At 46.7% G+C, this 17,191-nt stretch overlaps 1 long non-coding RNA gene across 1 annotated transcript; it reads left to right on the top strand.

Annotated features, from left to right (window-relative positions):
• Positions 1-1,660: 1,660 nt before the first annotated feature.
• On the top strand, positions 1,661-16,381 carry LOC129647764 (uncharacterized). The gene is made up of 4 exons (XR_008712493.1): positions 1,661-1,881; positions 2,044-2,091; positions 13,877-13,996; positions 16,031-16,381. It is a non-coding gene; the product is annotated as an uncharacterized LOC129647764 (long non-coding RNA).
• The last annotated feature ends 810 nt before the right edge of the window (positions 16,382-17,191 follow it).

Here is a 17,191-nt window from a genome sequence, read left to right as displayed (position 1 = left end):
ATGCTTTTACTTTTCTTTACTAGAAATGACTTTGTTGATTTTCTTTTTTTCTGCTCATAAAAATCCTATCTGTTCACTAGAGAAAATCTGGATACTATGGGACTGATACTGCTTTGGAGAAGGTCAGAGAAGGCAATGGCACCCCACTCCAGTACTCTTGCCTGGAAAATCCCATGGATGGAAGAGCCTGGTAGGCTGCAGTCCATGGGGTCGCTAAGAGTCGGACATGACTGAGTGACTTCACTTTCACTTTCATGCATTGGAGAGGGAAATAGCAACCCACTCCAGTGTTCTTGCCTGGAGAATCCCAGGGACAGGGGAGCTTGGTGGGCTTCCATATATGGGGTCGCACAGAGTTGGACACGACTGAAGCAATTTAGCAGCAGCAACAGGGAGCCCAGCAGTGCTTACTTCCTTCACCCTTCTGGGGCTCCCACTCCTCATCTCCGTGCCCCCAGTGCCCAGCCATTGTAGCATTGAGCCTTCCCCTCCAGGATCCTCAGTACTGGATCTGCTCAAAGACCCTGCACAGCTCCAGCCCCACAGCCACTGCTGCCTACCAGGCCCCATCATCTCTCACTCAGACATCTGAGGTGGCTCCCACTTTCCTTCCCCTCTGGTCTCTCCCTCTCCCCTCCTGCAGCCTCCCACCACCACCTCATACAGACATAGTGCACCATAGGCCCATCTCACACTAGCTCCCACCCCCACTGGCCTAGCTATCTGACCACCACCTTCTCTAACCTGCTGGCTTCCCTGGTGGCTGCCATTGGCCCACTTGGGCTCTGCTGCACCTAAGCTCTACTTCCATGGATGCCTTTTGGATTTAAGAAACAATATTCACCCTGGAGGCTCAGACGGTAAAGCGTCTGTCTGCAATGCAGGAGACCCGGGTTTGATCCCTGGGTTGGGAAGATCCCCTGGAGAAGGAAATGGCAGCCCACTCCATTATTCTTGCCTGGAAAATCCCATGGATGGTGGAGCCTGGTAGGCTACTGTCCATGTGGTTGCAAAGAGTCGGACATGACTGAGTGACTTCATTCACTTCACTTCACTTCGTTCACCCCAGCAAGGAGATCAAGCCAGTCAATCTTAAAAGAAATCAAACATAAATATTCATTGGAAGGACTGATGCTGAACCTGAAACTCCAATACTTTGGCCACCTGGTGTGAAGAACCGACTCACTGGAAAAGACCCTGAAAGATTGAAGGTGAAAGGAGAAGGGAATGACAGAGGATGAGATGGTTGGATAGCATCATCAACTCAATGGACATGGACACGAACTTAAGCAAACTCTGGGAGAGAGTGAAAGACAGGGAAGCCTGGCATGCTACAGACCATGGGGTCACAAAGAGTTAGACATGATTTAGCAACTGAATAACAATGTTCACCCCACTTTTAGAAGGGGGGAAGCCATTCTGTAATTGGGAAGCAGAAGAGGAATGGGGTCAAAGCCTTAGGGAAGGGCGGGGCAGGGGGCTGAGAAGTTGAGGAGGAAGGAGGGCCTGCAGTGAAGAGTAAAGTCCCTCCCCCATCTCCTGGTGATTTTTGAGGACCACACACACACAATGACAGAGAAGGAGCAGGGAGGAGCTGAGCCCGGCGGGCCAGAAGTTGACCTGTGAGGAGAGTGCAGGCTCTGTCAGGCTGCCAGAGGCCCAGGGAAGAGGTGATGCCCTCACAGACTGTCCCAGGGGCTCTGAAGAGCTGGAGGTCTCCTGGAAGCATCTGCCTGAAGCCTTCTGAAGGCTCCTCCTCCAGCCAGCCTTTCCCAGCCTGGTGGGCCACTCAGTGACACCTGCCATCTGCCAGAACCTGCGGAGGGCCTGTGGGCCACCTACAGGAGGCTGAGAAAAGAACTCACGTGATCTGAACACTCGGTATGTACCCGTCCTGGTGCTGAGGGTTTTACATGGATTACGTCATCTAATACCCATAATGGCCTTATGAAGGGAGTAGCTACTATCTCATTGTCCAGGGCACAAAGAAATAAGGGCAGAGCAGGGGTTCAAATGCACGTCTTTCTTTCTCTTCCCCCACAGAAAGGCCTAAGTCCCAGGGACTGTTGGAGATGATGGCCGACCAAGGAGGTAGGCTCTGGGTGCTCCCGTCGTGAATCCCACCTGGGTTTTAGCTGTCACCCTGGAGTCACCAGCAAAGGCTGCCTGAGCAGGGAGAAGCGCTGACTGTGAGGAGCTTACACCTGGATGTGTGGAAGATGGTGGCAGTTTCAGCCAGGACCACTAAGAAACTACTTTGGGTGGGTGGGAGGGTCAAGGATCATGGCGTGGTAGTGGGTGTCCCCAGGGGATAAAGACAGGGTCCCAGGTCATTGTTGTCTCTCTTTCTGTAGGGGTAGGGGAAGGGGTTCTGGCCTAGGCCGTGGGTGAGTGATCTCTAGTTATGGGACAACAGCTGGGAGTAGGGTTGGGGAGCAGCCCTGCTCCGTAACCTCTGTAAAGTGAAGGTTGAGCTGGGTCAGTGGAAGGTCTCACCCAGCTCTGGCAGCCAAGGTCCTGGGACGCTGAACCAGTGTGGTCACAGAACAGAGTTCCTAGATGGCAGGGCCATGCCTGTCCTGCTCATCACTGCCTTCTCGAGGCCCAGTGCCTCACAGTTGGGGCTGACAGAGAGGATTGCAAGGGACACCCCAAAGGCTGGAGGCTCCAGCTCTGGGCAGGAGGAGGGAGAGGTGAGAAAAGCTGTGGGTCACATGTGAGACCTCCGTGTTCCTGCCCAGAGGACCAAAGCCTGAGTCAACTCTTGGGCGAAAGAAAGGGAGGAGGCTCTGTTTCCCCCACAAGTCTTAATCCTGTAAACTCAGGCAGGGAGGTTTCAATTACTCATCTTTGAGTGGTTTCACATTTCAATCAAAGTCATCAAGTAAACATCCAGAAGTTAGTGCCCTTGTTAGGAATTAGCAGCACAGTGGAACCTCCTCAAAATGCTAAACTGAAGTTGCCCAGGGAGGGAGGGTGGTGAGGGTGACTGGCACCTGGTCTATCACCCCCACCCATGGGCTGAGTTAATGCTCTGGGCCCTAGCAATAGGACAGGAGCTGGGGGCCTCTGGGAGTAGGGCAGGTGAGCCCTGAAGCATTTTACTTCTTCAGCAGTAGAGTCAGTCCAGGCTCAGGTGGGCAGGGGTGTCAGCTCAGACCACATCCAGGGACCAAAAATGATGGCAATCATGGCAGGTCTGTGCATACAGCAGGTGCTCAATTAGCACTTGTTATATTGGAATGTGAGTAGAGAGGGGTACTCCAGGACTCGGGACCTGGGGTGAGGGCTGTGGTCTAGGTTCTGACTCAGGAAGGAGTGCTCTGGGGTGACTCTGGTTTGCCCATGCTGGTCTTCCCAGGGTCTAAGCTGGGACTGGGGTGGTGGGGAGGGGGAAGAAGGGAGCTAGAGATGCCAGTCTGGGCCACAGTGGGTGCTCTATAGACATGAAGGAACCTCTTCAGGGCAAGTCATAGTCAGAGAACCAACAGCCATATCTGGCTCCATAAAGGATAACTCAGGTCACTGGCTACCTCTGGAAAAAGATGTTGTCCTCCTGGAGACGGAGGAGTCCTCATGGTTCTATCATCAGTGCTATAGACTGAACTGTGACCCCTCAAAATTCATAACTTGAAGCCCTAACCCCAAAAGGACTGCATTTGGAGCAGAACCTATACAGAGGTGTGTGTGTAGATGAGTTATGCCTGATTCTTTTGTGACTCTATGGACTGTAGCCTGCCAGTCTCCTTTGTCCATGGAATTCTCCAGGCAAGAATACTGAAGTGGGTTGCCATGCCCTCCTCCAGGGGATTTTCCTATCCAGGGGTTGAACCTGAGTCTCTTATGTCTCCTGCATTGGCAGGCAAGTTCTTTACCTGGGAAGTCCTTATATAGAGATAATTGACATTACATGAAGTCATAAGTGCATTTTCTTGGCAAAATTCTTAGTCTTTGCCCTGCTTCACTCCATATTCCAAGGCCAAATTTGCCTGTTACTCCAGGTGTTTCTTGACTTCCTACTTTTGCATTCCAGTCCCCTATAATGAAAAGGACATCTTTTTTTGGTGTTAGTTCTAAAAGGTCTCGTAGGTCTTCATAGAACCGTTCAACTTCAGCTTCTTCAGCATTACTGGTTGGGGCATAGACTTGGATTACTGGGATATTGAATGGTTTGCCTTGGAAATGAACAGAGATCATTCTGTCATTTTTGAGATTGCCTCCAAGTACTGCATTTCAGACTCTTTTGTTGGCCATGATGGCTACTCCATTTCTTCTGAGGGATTCCTGCCCACAGTAGTAGATATAATGGTCATCTGAGTTAAATTCACCCATTCCAGTCCATTTTAGTTCGCTGATTCCTAGAATGTCGACGTTCACTCTTGCCATCTCCTGTTTGACTGCTTCCAATTTGCCTTGATTCATGGACCTGACATTCCAGGTTCCTATGCAATATTGCTCTTTACAGCATCGGACCTTGCTTCTATCACCAGTCACAGCCACAGCTGGGTATTCTTATTGCTTTGGCTCCATCCGTTCATTCTTTCTCGAGTTATTTCTCCACTGATCTCCAGTAGCATATTGGGCACCTACTGACCTGGGGAGTTCCTCTTTCAGTATCCTAACATTTTGCCTTTTCATACTGTTCATGGGGTTCTCAAGGCAAGAATAATGAAGTGGTTTGCCATTCCCTTCTCCAGTGGACCATATTCTGTCAGAACCCTCTTCCAACAAAACAAGAGAAGACTCTACACATGGACATCACCAGATGGTCAACACCAAAATCAGACTGATTATATCCTTTGCAGCCAAAGATGGAGAAGCTCTATACAGTCAACAACAACAAAAAGACCAGGAGCTGACTGTGGCTCAGATCATGAACTCCGTATTACCAAATTCTTAAATTGAAGAAAGTAGGGAAAACCACTAGACCATTCAGGTATGACCTAAATCAAATCCCTTATGATTATACAGTGGAAGTGAGAAATAGATTTAAGGGCCTAGATCTGATAGATAGAGTGCCTGATGAACTATGGACTGGGGTTTGTGACATTGTACAGGAGACAGGGATCAAGACCATCCCCATGGAAAAGAAATGCAAAAAGGCAAAATGGCTGTCTGGGGAGGCCTTACAAATAGCTGTGAAAAGAAGAGAAGCAAAAAGCAGAGGAGAAAAGGAAAGAATGCAGAGTTCCAAAGATTAGCAAGAAGAGATAAGAAAGCCGTCCTCAGCGATCAATGCAAAGAAATAGAGGAAAACAACAGAATGGGAAAGACTAGAGATCTCTTCAAGAAAATTAGAGATACCAAAGGAACATTTCCTGCAAAGATGGGCTCGATAAAGGACAGAAATGGTATGGACCTAACAGAAGCAGAAGATATCAAGAAGAGGTGCCAAGAATACACAGAAGAACTGTACAAAAAAGATCTTCACGACCTAGATAATCACGATGGTGTGATCACTCATCTAGAGCCAGACATCCTGGAATGTGAAGTCAAGTGGGCCTTAGAAAGCATCACTAGGAACAAAGCTAGTGGAGGTGATGGAATTCCAGTGGAGCTATTTCAGATCCTGAAAGATGATGCTGTGAAAGTGCTGCACTCAATACGCCAGCCAATTTGGAAAACTCAGCAGTGGCCACAGGACTGGAAAAGGTCAGTTTTCATTCCAATCCCAAAGAAAGGCAATGCCAAAGAATGCTCAAACTACCACACAGTTGTACTCATCTCACACCCTCGTAAAGTAATGCTCAAAATTCTCCAAGCTGGGCTTCAGCAATATGTGAATCGTGAACTTCCTGATGTTCAAGCTGGTTTTAGAAAAGGCAGAGGAACCAGAGATCAAATTGCAAACATCCACTGGATCGTGGAAAAATCAAGAGAGTTCCAGAAAAACATCTATTTCTGCTTTATTGACTATGCCAAAGCCTTTGACTGTGTGGATCACAAAAAACTGTGGGAAATTCTGAAAGAGATAGGAATACCAGACCGCCTGACCTGCCTCTTGAGAAATATTTATGCAGGTCAGGAGGCAACAGTTAGAACTGGACATGGAACAACAGACTGGTTCCAAATAGGAAAAGGAGTACGTCAAGGCTGTATATTGTCACCCTGCTTTTTTAACTTATATGCAGAGTACATCATGAGAAACGCTGGACTGGAAGAAACACAAGCTGGAATCAAGATTGCTGGGAGAAATATCAGTAACCTCAGATATGCAGATGACACCACCCTCATGGCAGAAAGTGAAGAGGAACTCAAAAGCCTCTTGATGAAAGTGAAAGAGGAGAGTGAAAAAGTTGGCTTAAAGCTCAACATTCAGAAAACGAAGATCATGGCATCTGGTCCCATCACTTCATGGGAAATAGATGTGGAAATAGTGGAAACAGTGTCAGATTTTATTTTTGGGGGCTCCAAAATCACTGCAGATGGTGACTGCAGCCATGAAATTAAAAGACACTTACTCCTTGGAAGGAAATTTATGACCAACCTAGATAGCATATTCAAAAGCAGAGACATTACTTTGCCAACAAAGGTCCGTCTAGTCAAGGCTATGGTTTTTCCAGTGGTCATCTATGGATGTGAGAGTTGGACTGTGAAGAAGGCTGAGCACCGAAGAATTGATGCTTTTGAACTGTGGTGTTGGAGAAGACTCTTGAGAGTCCCTTGGACTGCAAGGAGATCCAACCAGTCCATTCTGAAGGAGATCAGCCCTGGGATTTCTTTAGAAGGAATGATGCTAAAGCTGAAACTCCAGTACTTTGGCCACCTCATGCGAAGAGTTGACTCATTGGAAAAGACTCTGATGCTGGGAGGGATTGGGGGTAGGAGGAGAAGGGGATGACAGAGGATGAGATGGCTGGATGGCATCACTGACTCGATGGATGTGAGTCTCAGTGAACTCTGGGAGTTGGTGATGGACAGGGAGGCCTGGCGTGCTGCAATTTATGGGGTCACAAAGAGTCGGACACAACTGAGCGACTGAACTGAGCTGAACTGTAGTCATAAGGGTGGGGCCCTGATCCTGTATGATTAGTATCCTTACAAGAAGAGACACAAGGAAACTCATTATCTTTCTCCCTGCCATGTGAGCACATGGTGGCCATCCACAAGCCAGGAGGAGAATTGTCACCAGAAACTCAGTTTGCTGACCCCTTCTTCTTGGACTTCTAGTCTTCACAACAGTGAGAAATGAATTTCTGTTGCTTAAGTTACCTGGTCTATGGTATTTTGTTCCGGTAGGCTGAGATGACTAATACAATCACTGACATTTTGTACAGTACTCTAGCTTCCAACAGCCCTGGGAAGAGGCTGAGCAATAAAGTGAAAGGGTCAAGGGTGCAGTCGGGCAGTGGTGGTCAGGGCCAGACCAGAACTTGCAGCTTCTAAGACCAGTGGCTTTAATGACTGGGCTGAAGATGCTGATGATAGTGACGATGGCAGCACAATTCATGTGGAACACAATAGAACAAATAAATAGAGCTAGTTATCGAATAAGGAGGTGACCAAGGGTCGAAACCAAAACAGGCCCAAAAGGGTTTAGGGGCGTTGGAGGATGGCAGCATCTCATAGGTTCCAGGGAACTAGTCCAACCTTTCCAACCGGGACTGACCTGGGGACCCACTCTGCTTCTTTATGCCCTTTAGGGCCTGGGCATTTAGAATCAGTGTTTGTGCTTGGATCCTGGAGGAAGAGGATCCAAACTCAAAGTGCCTCAACTAAGCCCAGCGCAGCCAAATAAATAAATATTTAAAAACAGACAAACAGGGCTTCCCTGGTGGCTCAGTGGTAGAGTCGGTCTGCCAATGCAGGAGTCACGGGTTCAATCTCTGATCCAGGAAGATCCCACAGGCCGCAGAACAACTAAGCCCACGTGCAACAACTGCTGAGCCTGTGCCCTAGAGCCCAGGAGCCGCAATTACTGAATCCCACGTGCCCTACAGCCAGTGCTCCACAACAAGAGAAGCCACTGCAATGAGAATCCATGTACTGCAACTGGAGAGTAGGTCTCCACTCGCTGCAACTAGAGAAAAGCTGACGCAGCAATGAAGACCCAGCATAGCCAAAAATAAAATAAATATTTAAAAACCTCCAAAAAATGAACCAAACAAAAAACACGAAGTGGGGACACCAAGATACTACCTATTCTAGACTCTGCTTCAGTTGATGATCTGAGCTGTCCTGCAGATACTTTGTTCTCCCAGTACTCAAAACACCCACACCACGTGGGCCATCTCTGCCCAGGCTGGCTGGTCTTCTTGTGGACAGAGCATCCACATGGCCCCTTCCATTATTGTACAGATACCAGCTGTGACTACCCGATACGCTAGCTATGGGAGGGAGGTGGGAGGAAGCCAAGGTGAACAGAAATATGTCCACAAGGTCCTGGGGCTCCTGCCAATATGTAAATAGTGCAATGCTAGGATAAATTTTTTTTTGAAAGTTCAGTTCAGTTCAATCACTCAGTCGTGTCCAACTCTTTGTGACCCCATGAATTGCAGCACGCCAGGCCTCCCTGTCCATCACCAACTCCCGGAGTTCACTCAGACTCACGTCCATCGAGTCAGTGATGTCATCCAGCCATCTCATCCTCTGTCGTCCCCTTCTCCTCCTGCCCCCAATCCCTCCCAGCATCAGAGTCTTTTCCAATGAGTCAACTCTTCGCATGAGGTGGCCAAAGTACTGGAGTTTCAGCTTTAGCATCATTCCTTCTAAAGAAATCCCAGGGCTGATCTCCTTCAGAATGGACTGGTTGGATCTCCTTGCAGTCCAAGGGACTCTCAAGAGTCTTCTCTAACACCACAGTTCAAAAGCATCAATTCTTCGGTGCTCAGCCTTCTTCACAGTCCAACTCTCACATCCATAGATGACCACTGGAAAAACCATAGCCTTGACTAGATGAACCTTTGTTGGCAAAGTAATGTCTCTGCTTTTGAATATGCTATCTAGGTTGGACATAACTTTCCTTCCAAGGAGTAAGTGTCTTTTAATTTCATGGCTGCAGTTACCATCTGCAGTGATTTTGGAGCCCCCAAAAATAAAGTCTGACACTGTTTCCACTGTTTCCCCATCTATTTCCCATGAAGTGGTGGGACCGGATGCCATGATCTTCGTTTTCTGAATGTTGAGCTTTAAGCCAACTTTTTCACTCTCCTCTTTCACTTTCATCAAGAGGCTTTTGAGTTCCTCTTCACTTTCTGCCATAAGGGTGGTGTCATCTGCATATCTGAGGTTACTGATATTTCTCCCAGCAATCTTGATTCCAGCTTGTGTTTCTTCCAGTCCAGCGTTTCTCATGATGTACTCTGCATATAAGTTAAACAAGCAGGGTGACAATATACAGCCTTGACGTACTCCTTTTCCTATTTGGAACCAGTCTGTTGTTCCATGTCCAGTTCTAACTGTTGCTTCCTGACCTGCATACAGATTTCTCAAGAGGCTGGTCAGGCGGTCTGGTATTCCCATCTCTTTCAGAATTTCCCACAGTTTTTTGTGATCCACACAGTCAAAGGCCTTGGCATAGTCAATAAAGCAGAAATAGATGTTTTTCTGGAACTCTTTTGCTTTTTCCACGATCCAGTGGATGTTGGCAATTTGATCTCTGGTTCCTCTGCCTAGGCCTTCCCTGGTGGCTCAGACGGTAAAGCGTCTGCCTGCAATGTGGGAGACCAGGGTTCAATCCCTGGGTCGGGAAGATCTTCTGGAGAAGGAAATGGCAACCCACTCCAATATTCTTGCCTGGGAAATCCCATGGACGGAGGAGCTTGGTTGGCTACTGTCCGTGGGGTCCCAAAGAGTAGGACATGACTGAGCAACTTCACTATCACTATCACTATCCTCTGCCTTTTCTAAAACCAGCTTGAACATCAGGAAGTTCACGGTTCACATATTGCTGAAGCCTGGCTTGGAGAATTTTGAGCATTACTTTACTAGCGTGTGAGATGAGTTCAACTGTGCGGTAGTTTGAGCATTCTTTGGCATTGCCTTTCTTTGGGATTGGAATGAAAACTGACCTTTTCCAGTCCTGTGGCCACTGCTGAGTTTTCCAAATTGGCTGGCATATTGAGTGCAGCACTTTCACAGCATCATCTTTCAGGATCTGAAATAGCTCAACTGGAATTCCATCACTTCCACTAGCTTTGTTCCTAGTGATGCTTTCTAAGGCCCACTTGACTTCACATTCCAGGATGTCTGGCTCTAGGTCAGGGATCACACCATTGTGATTATCTGGGACATGAAGATCTTTTTTGTACAGTTCTTCTGTGTATTCTTGGCACCTCTTCTTGATATCTTCTGCTTCTGTTAGGTCCATACATTTTCTGTCCTTTATTGAGCCCATCTTTGCATGAAATGTTCCCTTGGTATCTCTAATTTTCTTGAAGAGATCTCTAGTCTTTCCCATTCTGTTGTTTTCCTCTATTTCTTTGCATTGATCACTGAGGAAGGCTTTCTTATCTCTTCTTGCTATTCTTTGAAACTCTGCATTCAGATGCTTATATCTTTCCTTTTCTCCTTTGCTTTTCGCTTCTCTTCTTTTCACAGCTATTTGTAAGGCCTCCCCAGACAGTCACTTTGCCTTTTTGCATTTCTTTTCCATGGGGATAGTCTTTTTTGAAAGACATCACCTGAAAAAGTTTACATTAATGCAACATGTCATCCTTTCTGGGAACCACCTTTGAGATCAGAAGCTGCAGCTGGGCACCCACTCAACACCATGAGGATGATTAAGTAAAATGTCAAGCACTAAAATGATGTTATTAGGCCAGCGGGGACTCCAAAGTTGGGCTAATGAGGGGAAATTGGGGCATGTGAAGAGAGGGGGTCCCCTACTGCTTCCAGGCAGTCTGGTGGTGCGCCACATCCGTCAGAGGTCTGGAGGCTGGGTTCTGGTGCTAGATCTGCTACTGATTTGCTGTGTGGCTTGAATTAAACAGTTGCCCTCTCTGAGCCCAATCTCCTCACCTACAAAGAGGTGGTTGTCTCTAAGGTGTCTTTGAGGTTTGTGCTTCTCTGAATAATATTTAACATGATTATGCTGTATGGAGATTCGTTGCATGCTTCTTCTCAGATCATGTGTTTTGAAGTACGTATCTCTGCTTTCCACACATGCTCATGACCAATTATTTGCTGGTCTTTGGGGAAGATTTGGGACTTTGCTCTTGTTGTTTTAATTTTCCACTGACAAGTGTGATGCATCTCGCGGTGGGGACAGCCCTCGCCTTCTAGGCTGTGTGTACTGACCTGCTCCTAGTTAAGGGTCTAAAATAATCTTTGTAAAGAGATTGGGTTCTGGATTCCCACAGAGCTGTTCTGAATTCAGGTTGCTCTGTGTGACCATGGGCAGGGGTTCAAACTTACCAAGCCCCAAATTCCTTGTGTATAAAATAGAACAAATAGCAGTTACCTCGAGGGATTGTTAGAGGAGTAAAGGACACGCCGCAAGAGAAGCACCTGAGAGGGGACCCAGGTAAGTGATGACCAGAGTACTGAAGTGCACCTGTCACTTTTTTTTAAATTGTTTTACAATGTTGTGTTGGGCTGTTTTTTTTTTTTTCTTTTGATCTTTTATTTTGCTTTGGGATATAGCAGATTAACAATGCGATAATTTCAGTTGAATGGCGAACAGACTCAGCCATAAATACACATGGACCCATTCTCCCTCAAACCCCACTCCCATCCAGGCTGCCATACAGCACTGAGCAGAGTTCCCTGTGCTATACAGTAGGTCCTTGTTCCCTTGTCACTCTTGTCGCTCTGAGTCTTCTATTAGTAATGCACCTTTCTTTGTCTTGGCCTCCCAAATCGATTCTCAGTTCTAGGTGGACATGGGCTTCTTGTAGCCTCCCAGAGCCCAGCACAACTTGCAGGTAATGTTCCCTGGACCTTTGCCTATAAAATGGCACAAGGGGACCCTTTTGACATACCTGCCTACCTGTGAGCCATCATTCCCTTCATCCCTTCAGGGTTCATGGGACCCCCTCTCAGCAGCCACCTTTGTACTGGTGAATACTATATATCCTGAGTTCTAAGACTCATTTAAAAAAAATAAACAATGAGTACCTACTTGTACTTTTTGTCCATTGTTTGTTTACTTAATGAGAATAATACCAGGCTAATATAAATAGTTCAGATTGAGATGTATGTAGAATAAAATATGAAAGTCCTTCTTTACCCCTCCCAGTCCTTTTCTAGCCCCAGAAGTAGTCATAGTCAATAAAAAGGGCTTTAATTTCACCTGACCTTTCTTTTCTATATCACAAACTATCTGCATAACATATGTGAACTTATGCAACATAAAAGCTTTCAAAAAACATAAATGGGTCATTCCTGAGACTTTTTTTTTTTTACCTTTTTGTGTCAAGCATACTGCTCTTTTGAAAATTAGCCATATTCTTTAAATTATAATACAGTAAACTTGACTTTTGGGTATACAGCCTGTGAATTTTAACATATCCACAGATTGTGTAATCACCATCACAACCAGAATGCAAAACAGCTCCATGACCCCCTAAATTTCCTTGGTGCTGTTCTTTCATAATCAATCCCTACTTCCATCCCTAACTTCTGGAAATCACTGATCTGTTTCTCCATCACACACTTTTGTCTTTTCAAAGATGTTACATAAATAGACTCATACAGTTTGCAATCTATTGAGACTGGTTTCTTTCACTTGCCTAATGCCTTTGAGAGCCATCTAAGTTGTTGTATCAGTTTTTATTGTTGAGCAGTATTTCATTATGTGGATAGACCACATATTATTTATCCAATCATCAGTTGACAGACATTTGGGTTGTTTCCAGTTTTTGGTGATTATAAATAAAGCTACTATGAACATTCATGTGCAGATCTCTGTGTGGAGCATAGGTTTTCATTTCTTTGGGATAAATTCTTTAGTTAATCAATATGTACTTTTAATTTGCTGTTATTAATTAAGGCTGAGCCCAGTACTCTGTGGGAATAAGAAACTGAGGTGCTGTTGGTCTCCAGCCTTGGGCTGGTCCTTCTTGTACAGAGCAGGAACTGAGGTTTGGCCATGAAGATACCATGAACTGAGAGAGAGAGTCTCATGATAGTCAGTTCTCATTCCTGTTCTCTTCTTACTTTCTCAACAATAATAATAAAAAAAAAACCACAAATAAAAATAAGATAAAAACAGAAATATTTTCAGTTGTTTGATATTTGGAAATGGGTTGACCAACATCCAGATACTTGACTCCATGGCTGTTTTTATGTGTCCAATCTGATGTCACTTAGACAAAGGCTTGGGCTTCCCTGGTGGCTCAGATGGTAAAGAATCTGCCTTCAGTGCAGGAGACCCCGGTTTGATCTTTCGGTTGGGAAGATCCCCTGTAGAAGGGAATGGCAACCCACTCTAGTATTCTTTCCTGGAGAATTTCATAGACAGAGGAACCTGGTGGGCTAGAGTCCATGGGGTCACAAAGAGTGAGACATGACTGAGCAATTAACACACACACACACACACACACAGCTTAAACCACTCAGATCTTCTTTATTTAAGTATTAAGCATAATTGTCAGCACAGATTGATCAATTCCTCAATCTGAATGAGCTTTCAGGGATCATTCTCCATCCTGATTCAGACAATTGCTCTTCAACTTCCTCTGTCAGCATTATCTATCTGGTCTAGGTCGTAGGGAACTCAGTATAGTACATCCCCAGGTGACTTAATTTTTAGAATTTATTTTTTTTCTTGAGCTGAGAATTACCTTCTGACTTCTTCTGTTGGTCTCTGGTTTGTCCCCAGGAGCCAACAGAGCTTCTAAGTTTCCTGCACTCCCCCTTCCTTTTCACAACTCTTGATACAGTTTAAAAGAGCCATCGCATCTTCCCCTTGCTTCCTTAACTTTCTCATCCCCAGGCCAACAGCCCCAGTATCCTTTCGGTGTTCCACAGTTTAGAGCTTCCATCCCTGCTCCTCTCCTCTGGACGTGAGTCACTGACCTGCCTGCAGAAGAAGTCCTTTGTCCTTATCGCTCAGGTTTGTTCACTTTCTATGGGTGAGTTAGGAAATGAGAGCCGTCGATGCTAATGGTGGCTCCCTTCCTGCTCCAGGCAGGTAGTAGGAGGTGGTGGATGCGAAGCCAGGACCTGAGTTGGAAGCCAAATTTGACCCTTACTAGTTGTGTGACCTTGGGCAAGTTTCAACCTCTCTGTGCCTCAGTTTTTACATCCATCAAAGGAGTGTAACTTCCTTCTAGCAGGCCAGAGGTGGTCATCTACCCAAAGGCACATGATGGTTTATAGCCAGGGGTGGGAGGCATGTCCTAGGTGTACCCTCTACAGAAGGTGGAAACTTCCTTGGAACCCCTGCGGTCATCATACAGGAGAGCCTCAGAAGGACAAGCTGAGGGTGTGTGTGTTGGGGTCAGAGGCAAAGCACTTGCCTGGGCTGTCAGGAGGCATGGGTTTCAGTCTCACCCTGACCCTGAACAATTCATAGTGTCTGTAGGTCTCAGCTTCCTCTCATTGGGAAAGTTAACACCACCCATAGCCCTCGCCTCATTTTCTGGGGCAGCCCTGAGTCTCAAATGCTGAGTCATCCTGCTTTGGGGCCATACAGATCTTGACTTGAACTCTGTCTCTGGCACATAGAAGTTGAAAGACAAGGGCCAATGTCTGACCCCTTTGAGACCCTGGTTTTTTTTTGGACAATGGACATGGCGTTATGTGGTAAGTTTAGACATACTGCATGCCAAGTGCTTAGCATAGAACCTGGCACACAGTGGGGACTTAACTATGGTGTACATTGTTGTGAAATCTGAGCAGAGTGTTTGGTGCACAGCAAAATCTCAGGAAATGGTAATAACATTGGAGAGAGTGGAGGTAGCTGGAGTTGCCCCTGGAGCCTGAGACCTAGGGATGCTGGGGGTAGAACCCTGACCCGTGTTTCCCAGAGAGCCCTGAATTTGGCCCTCCCTATCTAGTGAACTCAAACATGGATTAAGGTCAAGACCTAGGACAGCTGGAGCCAAGGGACCTGGATGCAGAGACCTTGGTGTCTGTCTTTCTCACCCTTTGACCATTGCCAGGCAGTGTCCCAGGGCTCTGATGTTGGAATATGAGACTTCTACGGCTTTCTGATCACAACTGACTGTACCCTCTGAGCAGGCTAGTGGCTAAAACATTCCCCCTTCTGAGCAGCAGGTTGCCTAGCTTTTGGGGCATGGTGGCAGGTGTGGCCTCTTAAACATTGAATCACCCTTCCCTGTCCCCATTCCTGCTGATTTGACTAAAGGCTCCAAGCCTTAAGTTTGTTTAATAACCTCCTGACACTAAACAAACAACCTTGCAAAAGAAGTAATTTGCCAGTCAGAAAGAAAACAAGTCGCAAGGACATAGCACAGCCTCGGCCAGGCTGATTACATTCCAGGGGCCACCTACATCCGACATCAACTGAGAGCATATAGATCTTGGCTCTTTTCCACTCTGGGAAGTCTTCAAAAACATGGGCAGGGGAAACTTTGCATTAGGCCTCTGAAGACGGCACGTCATTAGAATTCTGGGGGCATATTAAATGCCATCTAGTTGCTAACACGATGCATCATTTTCTGCTAAATAATTGATCACGGTGCAGAGATTGTGTTTGTGAAGTTTAAAAAAGTGATTAGAGTAGGGAACATTTCTGGGAGGGAAGTTGCATCTGTAACCCGGAGCCTGCTCTGCACACCTTCCCAGGGGGCCACTGGGCTTCAGGGGATTCTTGCCACACAGGACCTGGGGTGCAGCACAGGAGCGCTGACTCAGCGGGACGAGGTGGTGGTGTGTGGCATGGACGGTGTCTTATAAGACTGACAAGGCAGGGGTGGTGGTGGTGGTAGCTGAGACTTTGCAACAGCCTCAGAGGCTGTGCCAACCCCTGACCTTGTCCAGGGAGAAAGCAATTGTTGCACTCCATGCCCCACCCAGACTCACTTTGAAATGGCATTGCCCAAGGCCATGAAGGCAGGTCTGGTCCTGAAAAGGTCTGGTCCCCTCCCCCAAAGACAATCTCTTTCTCCTTCTCTCCTCCTAGGAAAGAATTCAGGACCCTCCATCTTTACCTCTTACTAAGGGGTGTGTTGTTAGATTGAGGATGTGCAGGAAAGACTTTGGTTTTGGTAGACGGAGAGGCATTTCAGAATGTGTTGGTGGGGCAAAGCTTTCCTGATGATCCAGTGGTTGAGAATCCACCTTGCAACGCAGGGGACACAGGTTCAATTCCTGATCTGGGAAGGTCCCATATGCCTCCGGTCAACAGAGCCTGGGTGCCACAACTGCTGAGGCCAAGTGCAGCAACTTCTGAGCTTGTGCTCCACAACAAGAGAAAACAGCGGAATGAGAAGCCTGTGCCTGCAACTAGAGAGTAGCTCCCGCTTGCCGTGACTAGAGAAAGCCCGCACACAGCAACAAAGACTCAGTGTAGCCCCAAAATAAATAAAATAAATAAATGTTAAAGAAAAATAATGTGGTGGGGGAGAGAGACTGTGGGCTGCAGGTATATTTGGGAGGTGGTGAGATTTCGGCAGGTATTAAAATAGCTAAAAGGTAGAAGAATCTGGTGTACAGTAAAGTACAATGATATTTTTTTTTAAATGAAGGACACAGCCCTAAACAAGGAGTCAAAGTCTGCAGATTCCTGACTGTCTGTGTACACTTGAACAAACCACTGAGCCTCAGTTTCCCTATCTGAAAAACACACACATGCCTGTATATGTGTGTGTGCATGCAGTGATCTTTAAGGGCCCTCCGATACTGACACTCTGTGCTTCGAAATCAGCTGTTTTTCTCCCTGGCTTCACTCTGGAATCTCCTGGGGACCTTTAAAAATTACTGATGCTAAGTCCCAAGCCCCAGAGATTCTGATAGAACTGATCTAGATCAGAGCGTGGGGAGACCCCAGGAGTGGTTCTGACGTGCAGCCAGGGACAAAAACTCTTACCTCTGGAGGGTAAGAGTTCCCAGACTAGCTGCAGGGGTTCCTGGAAAGAAGGGCATCAACTGCAGATTCAGACAGACTTAGAATCTTGGCTCTGCTGCAGTCTAACTGTGTGACTTTGTGACCTTAGGAGCAGTAGGCGATGTGGGTAAAGCCGGCACAGGTCTGGGCCAGCTTGCTCTGGCCAGGTGCAAAAGTCCCCATTTCTGGAGCAAGAAGGAGAGGTTGAGTATTATAGAAATCGTTTCAGATATCCAG

Source organism: Bubalus kerabau, chromosome 3, assembly GCF_029407905.1.
Source record: "Bubalus kerabau isolate K-KA32 ecotype Philippines breed swamp buffalo chromosome 3, PCC_UOA_SB_1v2, whole genome shotgun sequence".
NCBI classification, from domain to species: Eukaryota; Metazoa; Chordata; class Mammalia; order Artiodactyla; family Bovidae; genus Bubalus; species Bubalus kerabau.
Note: the sequence above shows the minus strand (reverse complement) of the source record. Positions and strands in the feature narration are given on the sequence as shown.